This window comes from Pelophylax lessonae, assembly GCF_965119305.1.
Source record: "Pelophylax lessonae genome assembly, chromosome: 8".
In the NCBI taxonomy this organism is placed as follows: domain Eukaryota; kingdom Metazoa; phylum Chordata; class Amphibia; order Anura; family Ranidae; genus Pelophylax; species Pelophylax lessonae.
In genome coordinates, this window is record NC_138775.1 from 35159460 (window position 1) to 35172353 (window position 12894).

Consider the following 12894-nt stretch of genomic DNA (forward strand, 5'->3'; position numbering starts at 1 on the left):
AGAATGGCAGCAAAATGCAGGACGCGTTTGCATTGCCATTTTTTCTTAATGGCACCCCAAACGTGGTGCGATTTTTGCTGCGGTTGTCAAGCAAAAAAATGCGCTCAAATCGAGGCAAAAATCACACCGCCATATGCTTCTGGCTCTGTGCCAAGATTTGGGACATGAGCTTCTTTGGAGTGTTTTTGTTTAAATAATTTTTATTAAATTTCATTACATACATAATAAATATAAATATGACATGACAAAAAAATGAAATTCTGGTGTCTCCAGCATGGGTCCTACCCTCCAGTTATTTTTCTTTTCATTTCCCCTTTTCTTTTTCCCCTTCCTTCCCTTTTTCCTTTTCTTTTTTTTTCCTCTCCTTCCTCTCTTTTCTCTCCCCCTTTTCCCTTCCTTTCTCTTTTTTTCCCTTCCCCTTTCCTTTTCCTTCCCCTTCTCCCCTTTTCTTCACTTCCCTTTTTTCTTTTCCTCCCTCTTTTCTTCCCTTTTTTCCTTTTATTTTCTCCTTCTTCTCCTTCCCCCCCTTTTTTCCTTTCCCTTTCCTTCCCCTTACTTTTCTTCTCCCCCCCCCTTTTTTTCCTTTCCCTTTCCTTCCCCTTACCTTTCTCCTTTCTTTCCCCCCCTGCCCTTTTTTCCTTTACCTTTCCTTCCCCTTACCTTTCTCCTTTCATCTCCTTCCCCCCCTTTTTTCCTTTCCCTTTCCTTCCCCTTACCTTTCTCCTTTCTCCCCCCCCGCCCCCTTTTTTCCTTTCCCTTTCCTTCCCCTTACCTTTCTCCTTTCTTTTCCTTCCCCCCTTTTTTCCTTTCCCTTTCCTTCCCCTTACCTTTCTCCTTTCTTTTGCTTCCCCCCTTTTTTCCTTTCCTTCCCCTTACCTTACTCCTTTCTTCCCCCCCCCCCTTTTTTCCTTCCCCTTACCTTTCTCCTTTATTTTCCTTCCCACTTTTTTTTCCTTTGCTTCCCCTTACCTTTTTCCTTTCTTTTACTTCACCCCTTTTTTCCCTTCCTTCCCCTTACCTTTCTCCTTTCTTTTCCTTCCCTCCCTTATTCCTTTCCTTCCCCTTCCCTTTCTCCTTTCTTTTCCTTACCCCCCTTTTTTCATTTCCTTCCCCTTACCTTTCCCCTTTCTCCCCCCCCCCTTTTTTTCCTTTCCCTTTCCTTCCCCTTACCTTTCTCCTTTCTTTTGCTTCCCCCAATTTTCCTTTCCTCTCCCCCTCTTTTCCTTTCCTTTCCATTACCTTTCTCCCCCCCCCCCTTTTTTCCTTTCCTTCCCCTTACCTTTCTCCTTTCTTTTCCTCCCTCCTTTTTTTCTTTCACTTTCCTTCCCCTTACCTTTCTCATTTCTTTTCCTTCCCCCCTTTTTTACCTTCCCTTTCCTTCCCATTACCTTTCTCCTTTCTTTTCCTCCCCCCTTTTTTCCTTTCCTTCCTCTTACCTTTCTCCTTTCTTTTCCTCCTTCCTTTTTTTCTTTCACTTTCCTTCCCCTTACCTTTCTCCTTTCTCCCCCCCCCCATTTTTTTTCTTTCCCTTTCCTTCCCATTACCTTTCTCCTTTCTCCTCCCCCCTTTTTTCCTTTCAAGCAAAATAGGGGGGGAAGGAAAAGAAAGGAGAAAGATAATGGGAAGGAAAGGAAAAAAGGGGGGAGGAGAAAGGAGAAAGGTAATGGGAAGGAAAGGGAAAGAAAAAAAAAGGGGGGGGGGAGAAAGGAGAAAGGTAAGGGGAAGGAAAGTGAAAGAAAAAAAAGGGGGAAGGAAAAGAAAGGAGAAAGGTAAGAGGAAGGAAAGGAAAAAAGGGGGGAGGAAAAGAAAGGAGAAAAGTAATGGGAAGGAAAGGGAAGGTAAAAAAGGGAGGGAAGGAAAAGAAAGGAGAAAGGTAATGGGAAGGAAAGGAAAAAAGGGGGGAGGAGAAAGGAGAAAGGTAATGGGAAGGAAAGGGAAAGAAAAAAAAAGGGGGGGGGAGAAAGGAGAAAGGTAAGGGGAAGGAAAGTGAAAGAAAAAAAGGGGGGAAGGAAAAGAAAGGAGAAAGGTAAGGGGAAGGAAAGTGAAGGAAAAAAAGAAAGGAGGAAAAGAAAGGAGGAAGGAAAGGAAAAAAGGGGGGGGAGGAAAAGAAAGGAGAAAGGTAATGGGAAGCAAAGGGTAGGTAAAAAAGGGGGGAAGGAAAAGAAATGAGAAAGGTAAGGGGAAGGAAAGCCCTTTCCTTCCCCTGCCTTTCTCCTTTCTTTTTCTTCTTTTCCTTCCCCTCCTTTTATCTTTACTCTTTCTTCCCCTTTCCCTTTCTTCCCTCCCCTCCCAAAAAAAAAAATAAAAAATAATAATAATTTTTTGGTAAATTGTACACTAAAATAATTTTAATTAAGGGTATATATACACATATACCAAACAAATACAACACCAAATAATATTCCTGTGTTGGTGCCAAAATTAAGGGGTGTATATCAGGTTAGAAATATCTGCCCCGTTCTACCCTATAAATTGTGTAAAAAAAAAAAGAGCGTTTTTTTGGAGCAGAGGAAGGCCCATTCATTCAAAACGCTCCACAAAAAACACAAAAAAAGCTAAAAAAAATGAATGAAGCCATACAGGAAATATGTAGCCAATTTCTGTTTGTTAGAGAAGCAAATTCTGCAATTCCTCCCAGCAATTTCAAATGGGTGCAATACGCAGGGTGAGTTTGCAATGCCATTACTTCTAATGGCACCTCAGTCGTGCCACGATTTGGCCACAACACAGGACGATTTCGCCAAAAAGAAGCTCATGTTCCTTTTTGCGCGGCGCAGTTTATTGTGCGTCATTTGCAGCAAAATTGTGGATTAATTGTTTTTTTTTTGGTGTCCTGTGTTTTGCAGCCATTTGAAATCGCAGGGCAGTATAGCAGCGATTCAGCCCGTGATCATGTGTGAATGCAGCCTAAAGGACAACAACAGGTAGAGTCAGTGAACTGTTAGTGCAATCCAGATGTTAAAGTCAGAGTGTACACTAAATATACCCGGGGTGGTCTCTATCATCATAAATTGCTGAGGCATTGTGAGGAAGCCCGTAATGAGTATTTGTATATATATTGCGGTATTTTCCCCAAAATACTGCAACCAGGAAAATGCTGCATTATGGCCACTAAATGGCGCTGAAGGTCATAGGAAATACACATTGTAGACCCATTACAGGGATTATTCATGTCAGACGTGTGATTGCTGAGGCATTCGCACAATAATTTTTTTTTATAAACTTACCCCTTTCCCATTTGACCTCTGGAAGGTTTTACTCCCTTCATGACTAGGGCATTTTTTTTCTATTCAGCACTACGCTTCTTTAGGCTCCTTTCACACTTGTGCGACTTGTCCTGCGACTAGGGACTGCAAAGTCACGTGACAAGTCGTACTCCATGATTTCCAATGAGTATCATTTATATCTGTGCGACTTCAAGTTGCAGCGACTTTAAAGTAGTCCCTGCACTACTTTGGTCTGACTTTGATGCGACTTGCGGCCCATAGAGCTCCAGATTACACCGGCATTGCTTCAAGTCCAGTCAAAATTGCGGCAAAAAAATAGCAGCAAAACCGTGCAACTTTCAGGTCACACAAGTGTGTAAGGGGCCTAAACTGGCAATTGCTTGGTCCTGCAGCACTGTACACAAATAAAATTTATATAATTTTTTTTTCACACAAATAGAGCTTTCTTTTGCTGGTATTTGATCACCACTGCGTTATTTATTTTTTATTATATGAATAAAAAAATACTGGAAATTTAAAAAAAATGTATGTTCTACTTTCTCTTATAGAACATATTCAATAAAAATCTATTTTTTTTCACACAAATAGAGCTTTCTTTTGGTGGCATTCGATCATCACTACAATTCTTATTTTTTTTTATATAAATGAAAAAAACACCAACAATAAAAAAAAATATTTCCTGACAGACTCCATGGCAGCACACGTATGGGTAGGCTCCGCCTCCTCTCCTACCCTATAGGACCCCACTCCCATAAATTTTTGCTCCAAGCCAGGAGCCGTGTTCCTTTTTTGTCCTCCTTCCGCAAGAGAAGTCTTACCTTATAGGATGCGTTTTCTTACATACCTGGTGGCGTGTGGCTTTCCTGGATGATGCCTTTCTACCTTAGTCCAGCAATCTCAGTACTACTGGGTGGACCCGGGCAATTTTGAAATGATGCCGGAAGATGCCATAAATCCTGAATGAGAGGTGGGCTGCATCGCTTGGCCAAACGTCCTTGCTACTAGCGGGAGGCCCTTATGCCCTGACGCACACGCTAGTCTCCGGTTGAGGAGCGTTCCAGGTCCTTCTGTCGGTATTGGTGGTAATGTATTGCTTACTTTATACTTTATATCGTTTTGCTTCCTGGTTAGTATGGCGGCTGGAGCGCTCCTGCGTTCCAGGCCGTCGCTCTCGGCTCCTCCCCCTGCCTCCTGATTCCCAGTTGGGTGTTCATTGCGAGGCTTGGTTCCTAAGTGGTCTGCGCATGTGCGCACGCCACTTCCGGTCCTCCATGGCGCGGTGGCGTCGGGGGGGGCGTGGCTTTACGGCTCCCGGGAAATTTAAACAGCTGATGGAGCTGTCATTCTTGGGATGTCTGTGGGCTTTTGCGGCGGCCTCCCCACGCTGTGTCTCTGCCTGTGTTTGGTAAGTCCTGTGCTGGGTTAGTCCTGCTTGAATGGGGGAGGGGAAAGGCGGCTATGGGAAGGTAAGATTGAGTTCTTACATCCTTCCTATTGCAGGTTATCTCGCTGTGATTTGCAATGGATGCCTCACCGCCCCCCGGTGGCCAGTCCCTGCGCAACAGGTGAGCTTTAGCTTTTAACTCTCGCTTGTCTGCCAGCTGGCTTACTGTAGCCTGAGCTTTTCTTTCCTTTGTTTTCAGCCCTTTTAGGTCTGACCAACGTCCTGCATCGGGATCAAAGGATAGATCACCTTCAGGCCATCACCATGCATCATCCAAATCCAGGCACCATAGATCCAGGTCTAGGTCTAGGCGCCATGATGATTGTCCAAGCCGGTCTTCCCGACATGCTGACCGCCCCGCACACAAATCTTGCTGGGGTTGTAGGGCTGTAGTCCCTGAGGATAGATCCTTGTGTGATGCCTGCTATTCTCGGGCAATCAAGGAAAAACAAGTCCCAGATCCACCAGTGGAAACCCTGGTCAGACGGATCGTGCAAGAATCCTTAAGGGATTGGGATTCCAACCGGCTGTCTGGGCATACAACCGATACTCCTGTTCTCCCTCAGAGGGAAGACGTAGAGCCAGGCACTTCCCAGCCGAGTCGCTTCTCGGATTCCTCTGAAAGTGAGGATGACCTAGAAGACCAAAGTTCAGGTTTTGATTTTGCCATGATCTCTCCGCTAGTAAGAGCGGTAAAAGAGGCGTTAAAATGGGAAGAGCCAGCAGACTCCCCAGCAAAACAGAAGAAATACTTTAAACATCTCAAGAAAGAACGGGATCATTTCCCTTTTCTGAATGAGCTGGGGGAAATCATTACAGACGAATGGCATGGAGTTGAGAGAAAGAATTCCTTATCGTCCAAATTTTCCAGGTTATATCCTTTTAAGACCGACAAGGTGAAGCATCTTGATTCTGCACCTACAATAGACGCAGCCTTGATGAGGCTAGTCAAACTCGTTACCCTACCTTTGGAAGATTCCGTCTCATTTAAAGATGGTCTGGATAGACGAATTGATACGGATCTCAAAAAGATCTATCTGTTAGCTGGTATGACCTGCAAGCCAGCCCTAGCCCTTGCAGCCACATCCAAAGCTATGGAGGCTTGGGTAGATAACGTGGAGACCACACTGAAAGGTGTCTCAGAAGAAGCAGCCAGAAGCTCGGCTGTGTATGAACTAAGGTTGGCAACGGCCTTTTTGGGAGAGGCTTCCATTGATATCATTCGCCTGGTGGCGCGGGTCATGCTCTCTTCTGTCACGGCCAAACGTGCTTTATGGTTACGTCCCTGGCTGGCCGATCCTGCTTCCAAACAAGCCTGGTGCAGGATTCCGTTTGAGGGTGCGTCCCTTTTTGGCAACAAGCTGGACAGTGCCATTACCCGTGCCACTGGTGGTAAATCAGGTTTCCTCCCTCAGGATCGCCGTTTGTTTGACCGCAGAAGATTTCAGCACAAACCAAGTTCGGATCGATCCAGAGAAGCTCGATCTTACAGGCCTGGACGTGAGTTCAGAAAGAATTGGAAAAGATCTCAACCTACAGGTCAGAAGTTCAACAAGGGAACACCTTCTAGTGGTCGGGAGACCACAAAGTCTTTTTGATATCAGGCCTGCTCAAGCGTTGCGAGTAGGCGCTCGTCTACGTCAGTTTGCGCACGTTTGGGCAGCCTTGATTACGGACCAGTGGACCGTCAAGACTGTGTCTCATGGTCACGTTTGGTCTTTCGAAGAAACTCCAATTCTGCGGTTCATCCCTACGGCTCTACCTCGCGTGGAAGAAAAGAAGTCAATTCTTCTGTCATACGTAGATTCCCTGATCTCTCAAGGTGCTGTCATCCCAGTTCCGGCCGAAGAAAGGTTTCAAGGCCTTTATTCACCTCTATTCATGGTGCTAAAGAAAAACGGTTCTTGGAGACCGGTCATAGACCTGACTCATCTGAACTCTTTCATAAAGAAAGAGAGGTTCAGGATGGAGACACTCTTCACTATCCGCCAAGTGGTGCAACCAGAAGATTGGATGATCTCCATAGATCTAAAAGATGCCTATTTCCATGTCCCAGTGGCAGCAGAACTACAAAAGTTTCTTCGCTTTGCCGTGGGTCAAGTGCATCTCCAGTTTACCTGTCTCCCTTTCGGGCTTACCACCTCACCTCGAGTCTTTTCAAAGGTCTTACTGGCTATTGTAGCTCTGATCAGATCGAAAGGGATCCGACTGTTTCACTACTTAGACGATCTGCTTCTTCTTTCTCAAGACCAAGCACAGATTCTGCAACACAGATCTCAGGTAATCTCCACCCTTCAAGAATTCGGGTGGCTCTTGAATCTGGAGAAAAGCCATCTGGATCCGTCAAAATCCTTGATCTTCCTGGGGGCACTCTTCAACACCTCCAGAGGCACCATCTCTCTTCCAGTGGAGAAGATTCCGGTGATCCGCAGCAGAATACAACCGGCAATGTCAACTCCTTATCTTCGGGCATCACAGTGTCTGAAAATAATAGGGACCATGGTCTCCACGGCCCCCATGGTCAAGTGGGCACAGTGGAGGATGAGGCCCTTTCAAATCGGTTTCCTCCGCCAATGGAGCTCTGGGAATCCAGACACTCCTGTACGGATAACATCCTCTATGAGGGCGAGTCTGTCTTGGTGGCTACAACGGGAAAATCTCCTGAATTGTCATTCGATCGTTCCCGTTCCTTGGATCGTTGTGACATCGGATGCCAGCCAGACGGGCTGGGGTGCGCACTGCCTGTCAGAGGTGGCCCAGGGCAGGTGGGACTTTCCCACCCTCGGGTTGGTCTCAAATGTCCTGGAGCTTCGGGCAGCTTTTCGTGCCATCATGGCTTTCCGTCACTTGGTGAAAGGGTCCTCGGTCCTTCTACGGCTAGACAATACGACGGCAGTCGCATATATCAAGAGGCAAGGGGGCACCCGCAGTTCCTCCCTTCTGGAAGAAGTGAAACCGATCATGGCATGGGCCCAACGGAATCTTGCCAATCTATCAGCTGCTTATCTTCCAGGAGTCCAGAACGTTCAGGCAGATTTTCTGTCAAGAACCAATCTAGACAACAACGAATGGTCTCTTCATCCAGAAACCTTCAAGTGGGTCATCTCTCTGGGGATTCTTCCGGAAGTAGACCTGTTTGCCTCTCCAAACAATGCCAAACTGACGAAATTCTACTCGAGATGGCGTTATCCCCAAGCCTACGGGGTAGATGCTCTGACGGACCACTGGAAGTTCCACAAAGCATATGCTTTTCCCCCGGTCCCAGTGATATTCAAGTTCCTGCAGAGACTCAGGAGAGAGAGGGTAGAAATCATAGCAATTCTTCCGTTTTGGCCAAGGAGGCCCTGGTTTCCTCTGCTGCTCCAACTGAGCTTTCGGGATCCTGTTCCCCTGCCATTCAGGTCGGACCTTCTATCTCAGGGTCCAGTGCTGCATCCATGCCCAGCGCAGTTACATCTCATGGCATGGTCCTTGAGAGGGAAAGACTAAAGGCTCTTGGCTGTCCAAGTGCGGCAATGTCCACAATGATGAGTGCCAGGAGACCGGGCACCAACAAAGTCTACGAGAGGATCTGGTCTAAGTTTGAGGATTACATGTCTAATGAATCCGATTTCATCACTAATCCTAAGATCCATCACATTCTGGGGTTCCTCCAGACAGGCTTAGACCTATCTCTGGCTGTTGGCTCTCTCAGAGTACAGATCTCAGCAATCTCTGCCTTCACGGGGACCTCATGGGCAAAACATCCTCTGGTCCGGCAGTTTTTCAGAGGTGCGTCAAGAATGAGACCTCCCAGGAAACCCAGGTTCCCCAAATGGGACCTTCCACTAGTCCTTGAGTTTCTCTCAACAACAGTTTTGGAACATGGAGATTCCTTCTTCCTTAAGAATCTGTCTATGAAGACGGCCTTTTTAGTAGCCATCACATCGGCTAAACGTGTCTCTGAAATTAGTGACCTAGGTTGCAAAGAACCTTTTCTGACATTTTTTCCTGATCGGGTTGTCCTGGTCCCTATGCTAGGGTCCAATCCGAAGGTAAATTCAGTTTTTCATGTCAACCAAGAGATTGTTTTACCTACATTCAAGTCTCAAGATGACCAGAGTACCCATCCGTTGGATGTGGGCGAAGTCCTTCAAACATACTTGAAGTTCACAGCTTCCTTTCGCAAGTCAGACTATCTATTTGTTCTCTTTTATGGAAAGAACAGAGGCAAGAGGGCTTCTTCCAGAACAATTTCTAGCTGGATAGTTCAGACCATCCAGTGGGCATATAGAGCCAAGGGACTGGCTCCTCCGGAAGTGGTGACGGCTCATTCCACCAGAGGGATTTCTACGTCTTGGGCGGCTTCCCTTCATGTTGCACCAGATGTCATTTGCAGAGCGGCCTCATGGTCCTCAATTAACACTTTCATGTCACACTATTGTGTTGAACCTGCTTCTTTATCCTCAGTTGATTTTGGTTTAAAAATTTTGTCTGTTGACGGTGCAAATTAAACCTATTTCTGTTTGACCAGCAGTTACCCACCCGGGTGTGTATGGCTAGTTATTTCCCATACGTGTGCTGCCATGGAGTCTGTCAGGAAAACGGAAAATTTATATCAATACTTACCGTAATTTTCCTTTCCTGATAGAACTCCATGGCAGCAGGAGTTCCCTCCCATCTGCTGGAGTAGTCTATATATGGAACACGGCTCCTGGCTTGGAGCAAAAATTTATGGGAGTGGGGTCCTATAGGGTAGGAGAGGAGGCGGAGCCTACCCATACGTGTGCTGCCATGGAGTTCTATCAGGAAAGGAAAATTACGGTAAGTATTGATATAAATTTTCCGTTTTTCTACTTTCTGTTTTAAAATATATCCAATAAAATCTAATTTCTTCATAAGTTTAGACCAAAATGTATTATTATTTTCTTTTTTTTTTTTTTCCATAAAGTTGCGTTATTTTCTTTTTATTATATAAATGAAAAAAATACTAAAAATTTAAGAAAACTGTATTTTCTACTTTCTCATATGGAACATATTCAATAAAAATCTATTTTTTTTTCACACAAATAGAGCTTTCTTTTGGTGTTATTTGATCACCACTGAGTTATTTTCTTTTTATTATATAAATGAAAAAATACTAAAAAAAAAAAAAAAACTGTATTTTCTACTTTCTCTTATGGAACATATTCAATAAAAATCTATTTTTTTTCCCCACACAAATAGAGCTTTCTTTTGGTGGCATTCGATCATCACTACAATTCTTATCTTTTTTTTTTTATATAAATGAAAAAACACCAACAATAAAAAAAAAAAAATATTTTCTACTTTCTGTTTTAAAATATATCCAATAAAATCGAATTTCTTCATAAGTTTAGACCAAAATACATTCTGCGCCATGTCTTTGGTAAAAACCAAACTGCGTTTTTGGGAACACTATACCATTGGGAACACTAGTATAGTTCTGTTTGTGATGAAGATACTGATTCGTACAGACACTTCACCAGTAATGGCGGCGTTCAGCGACTTATAGAGATGGGAACAAGGGACACCTATTACCAAAAGTATGTAGACATAGGACACACCCCCCGTGCCACACCCATCTTACCCACTTAAGCCCCGGAAGATTTTACCCCCTTCCTGACCAGGGTTTTTCTTGCGATTTTTTACTGCGTGACTTTAACGGACAATTGCGCGGTCATGCGACGCTGTACCTAAACGAATTTTACGTCCTTTTTTTCCCACAAACAGAGCTTTCTTTTGGAGGTATTTGATGACCTGTGCGATTTTTTACTTTTTGCGCTATAAACAAAAAAAGAGCGTAAATTTCACAAAAATAACATTTTTCACATTTTTTTTATATGAAATTCCCCCCCAAAAAAATGTAAAAATCTAAATTTTTTAACATTTTTGGCCAATTTGTTTTCTGCTACATATGTTTGGTAAAAAAAATTGCAAAAAGCGTATTTTGATTGGTTTGCGCAAAAGTTATTGCGTTTACTAACTAAGGGAAAGATTTCTGTAATTTTTGGTGTTTTTTTTTAACGTGTAATGGCGGCGATCTGCGATTTTTTATGCGGTACTGCGACATTGCGGCGAACAGATCGGACCCTTGACTGACATTTTTGACACTTTTGGGGTTACCAGTGACATTTCTACAGTAATCAGTGCTATACATATGCACTGTTACTGCAAAATGACACTGGCAGGGAAGGGGTTAACTTTATTGGGGAGGGAGGGGTTAAAGAGGAAGTAAACCCTCCTCAGGAAGTTGTACCTATAGGTAAGCCTATATTAAGGCTTACCTATAGGTACTGTAAATATCTCCTAAACATGCACCGTTTAGGAGATATTTACCTTTAATGCAGCCAGTGACGTCACTGGCGCATGCGCTCTGAAGGAACGGCAGATCGTGCCGTTCCTTCAGAGCCCCGTGCCGTGACCGTCGGCTCCCGCGCGCGTGCGCGGGAGTGACGTCACCGCGGCTCCGGCCAATCAGATGGCCGGATGCCGCGATCCCGGAAGACGGGCGACTATACATGTCGCCCGTCATACAGGTAAGCGGACGGCACGGCGGGGGCTCGTTCTAAGGTAAGTATTTCATAATGAGCTACTATGCGATGCATACTAGCTCATTATGGGTTTCTCTTTCAGGATGTAAAGAAGAGAAAAAATTTTTTTCTCGGTTTACAACCTCTTTAAGTGTGTCCCTAGGGGCGTGCTTTCTACTGTGATTGGCTGTGGCTTGAGCTGTAGGAACAGTGATCAACGGTCCTACATAGTAGAACCGTGTGATCAGTGTTTCTACACAGGGGAGAATGACAGGCGGCTTGTTTACATCAGCCGCCTGACTTTCTCCCTCTGTACCGACGATCGGCGAGTGACCGGCGGACATCGGGTCCACCGGTCACACGCATTAACTTCCCTGTGAACGAGCCGCTGCGGGCGCGTGCTCGCCCGCTATTGGCTCACAAGGAAGTGACAGGCAAGTGACGTACCGGTACGTCACTCTGCCTGGCTGGGGCTGACCGCCGCAGTATATAGTCGTGCAGCGGTCGGCAACCGGTTAAAGGAGAATTATACAAAAAATGATTGGTTAAACCCACAAGTGTTTTTTTTACCACTACTATTCCTGTACTTTGGCTTTTGGAATTTACAGATGCAGCAATTTAGAAATTGGATGAAAGGTTTAGCACTGTAAACCAGTGTAAACAAGCTGCCTGTCATTCTCCCCTGTGTATGAAGGATGATCATACGGTTCTACTATGTAGAACCGTTGATCACTGTTCATACATCTGAAGCCACAGCCAATCACAGTAGAAAGCACGCCCCTAGGGACACACATAGCCCCTCCCTTTCAAAAAAAGTTAACCCCTTCACTGCCAGTGTATTTTTACAGTAACAGTGCATATGTATAGCACTGATTACTGTAGAAATGTCACTGGTAACCCCAAAAGTGTCAAAAATGTCAGTCAAGGGTCCGATCTGTCCGCCGCAATGTCGCAGTACCGCAAAAAAAATCGCAGATCGCCGCCATTACGCGTTAAAAAAAACCAACAAAAATCTTTCCCTTTGTTAGTAAACGCAATAACTTTTGCGCAAACCAATCAAAATACGCTTTTTGCGATTTTTTTTACCAAACATAGGTAGCATAAAACAAATTGGCCGAAAATGTTAAAAAATTTAGATTTTTACATTTTTTTGGGGAATTTCATATAAAAAAATTTGAAAAATATTGCTATTTTTGCAAAATTTACGCTCTTTTTTTGTTTATAGCGCATGATCAAAAAATCGCACAGGTGATCAAATACCACCAAAAGAAAGCTCTGTTTGTGGGAAAAAAAGGACGCCAAATACGTTTAGATACAGCGTCGCACGACCGCGCAATTGTCTGTTAAAGTCACGCAGTGCCGAATCGCAAAATACCCCCTGGTCAGGAAGGGGGTAAAATCTTCCGGGGCTTAAGTGGTTAAAGTGTAACTCTAGCCCCCAATTTTTTTTTTAAATGTGGATGGGGTGTGGAAAGGTTTTTATTGTATGTTTCCCCATTGGGAAGAAATAAAAATAACCGTTTCCTATTACTTCCAAAACGAAGTAAAGTTTTGGGTAAAGATACAATGTAACACTGAGCCCCAGGCAGATATGAAAGAAATCGTCACTTTGTAATAATTTATAAATGTTCAAATCTATTATTGTAATGCAAGTGTTGTGTAAAGCTGAATTTGGCTTGGTATCAGCTTTTAA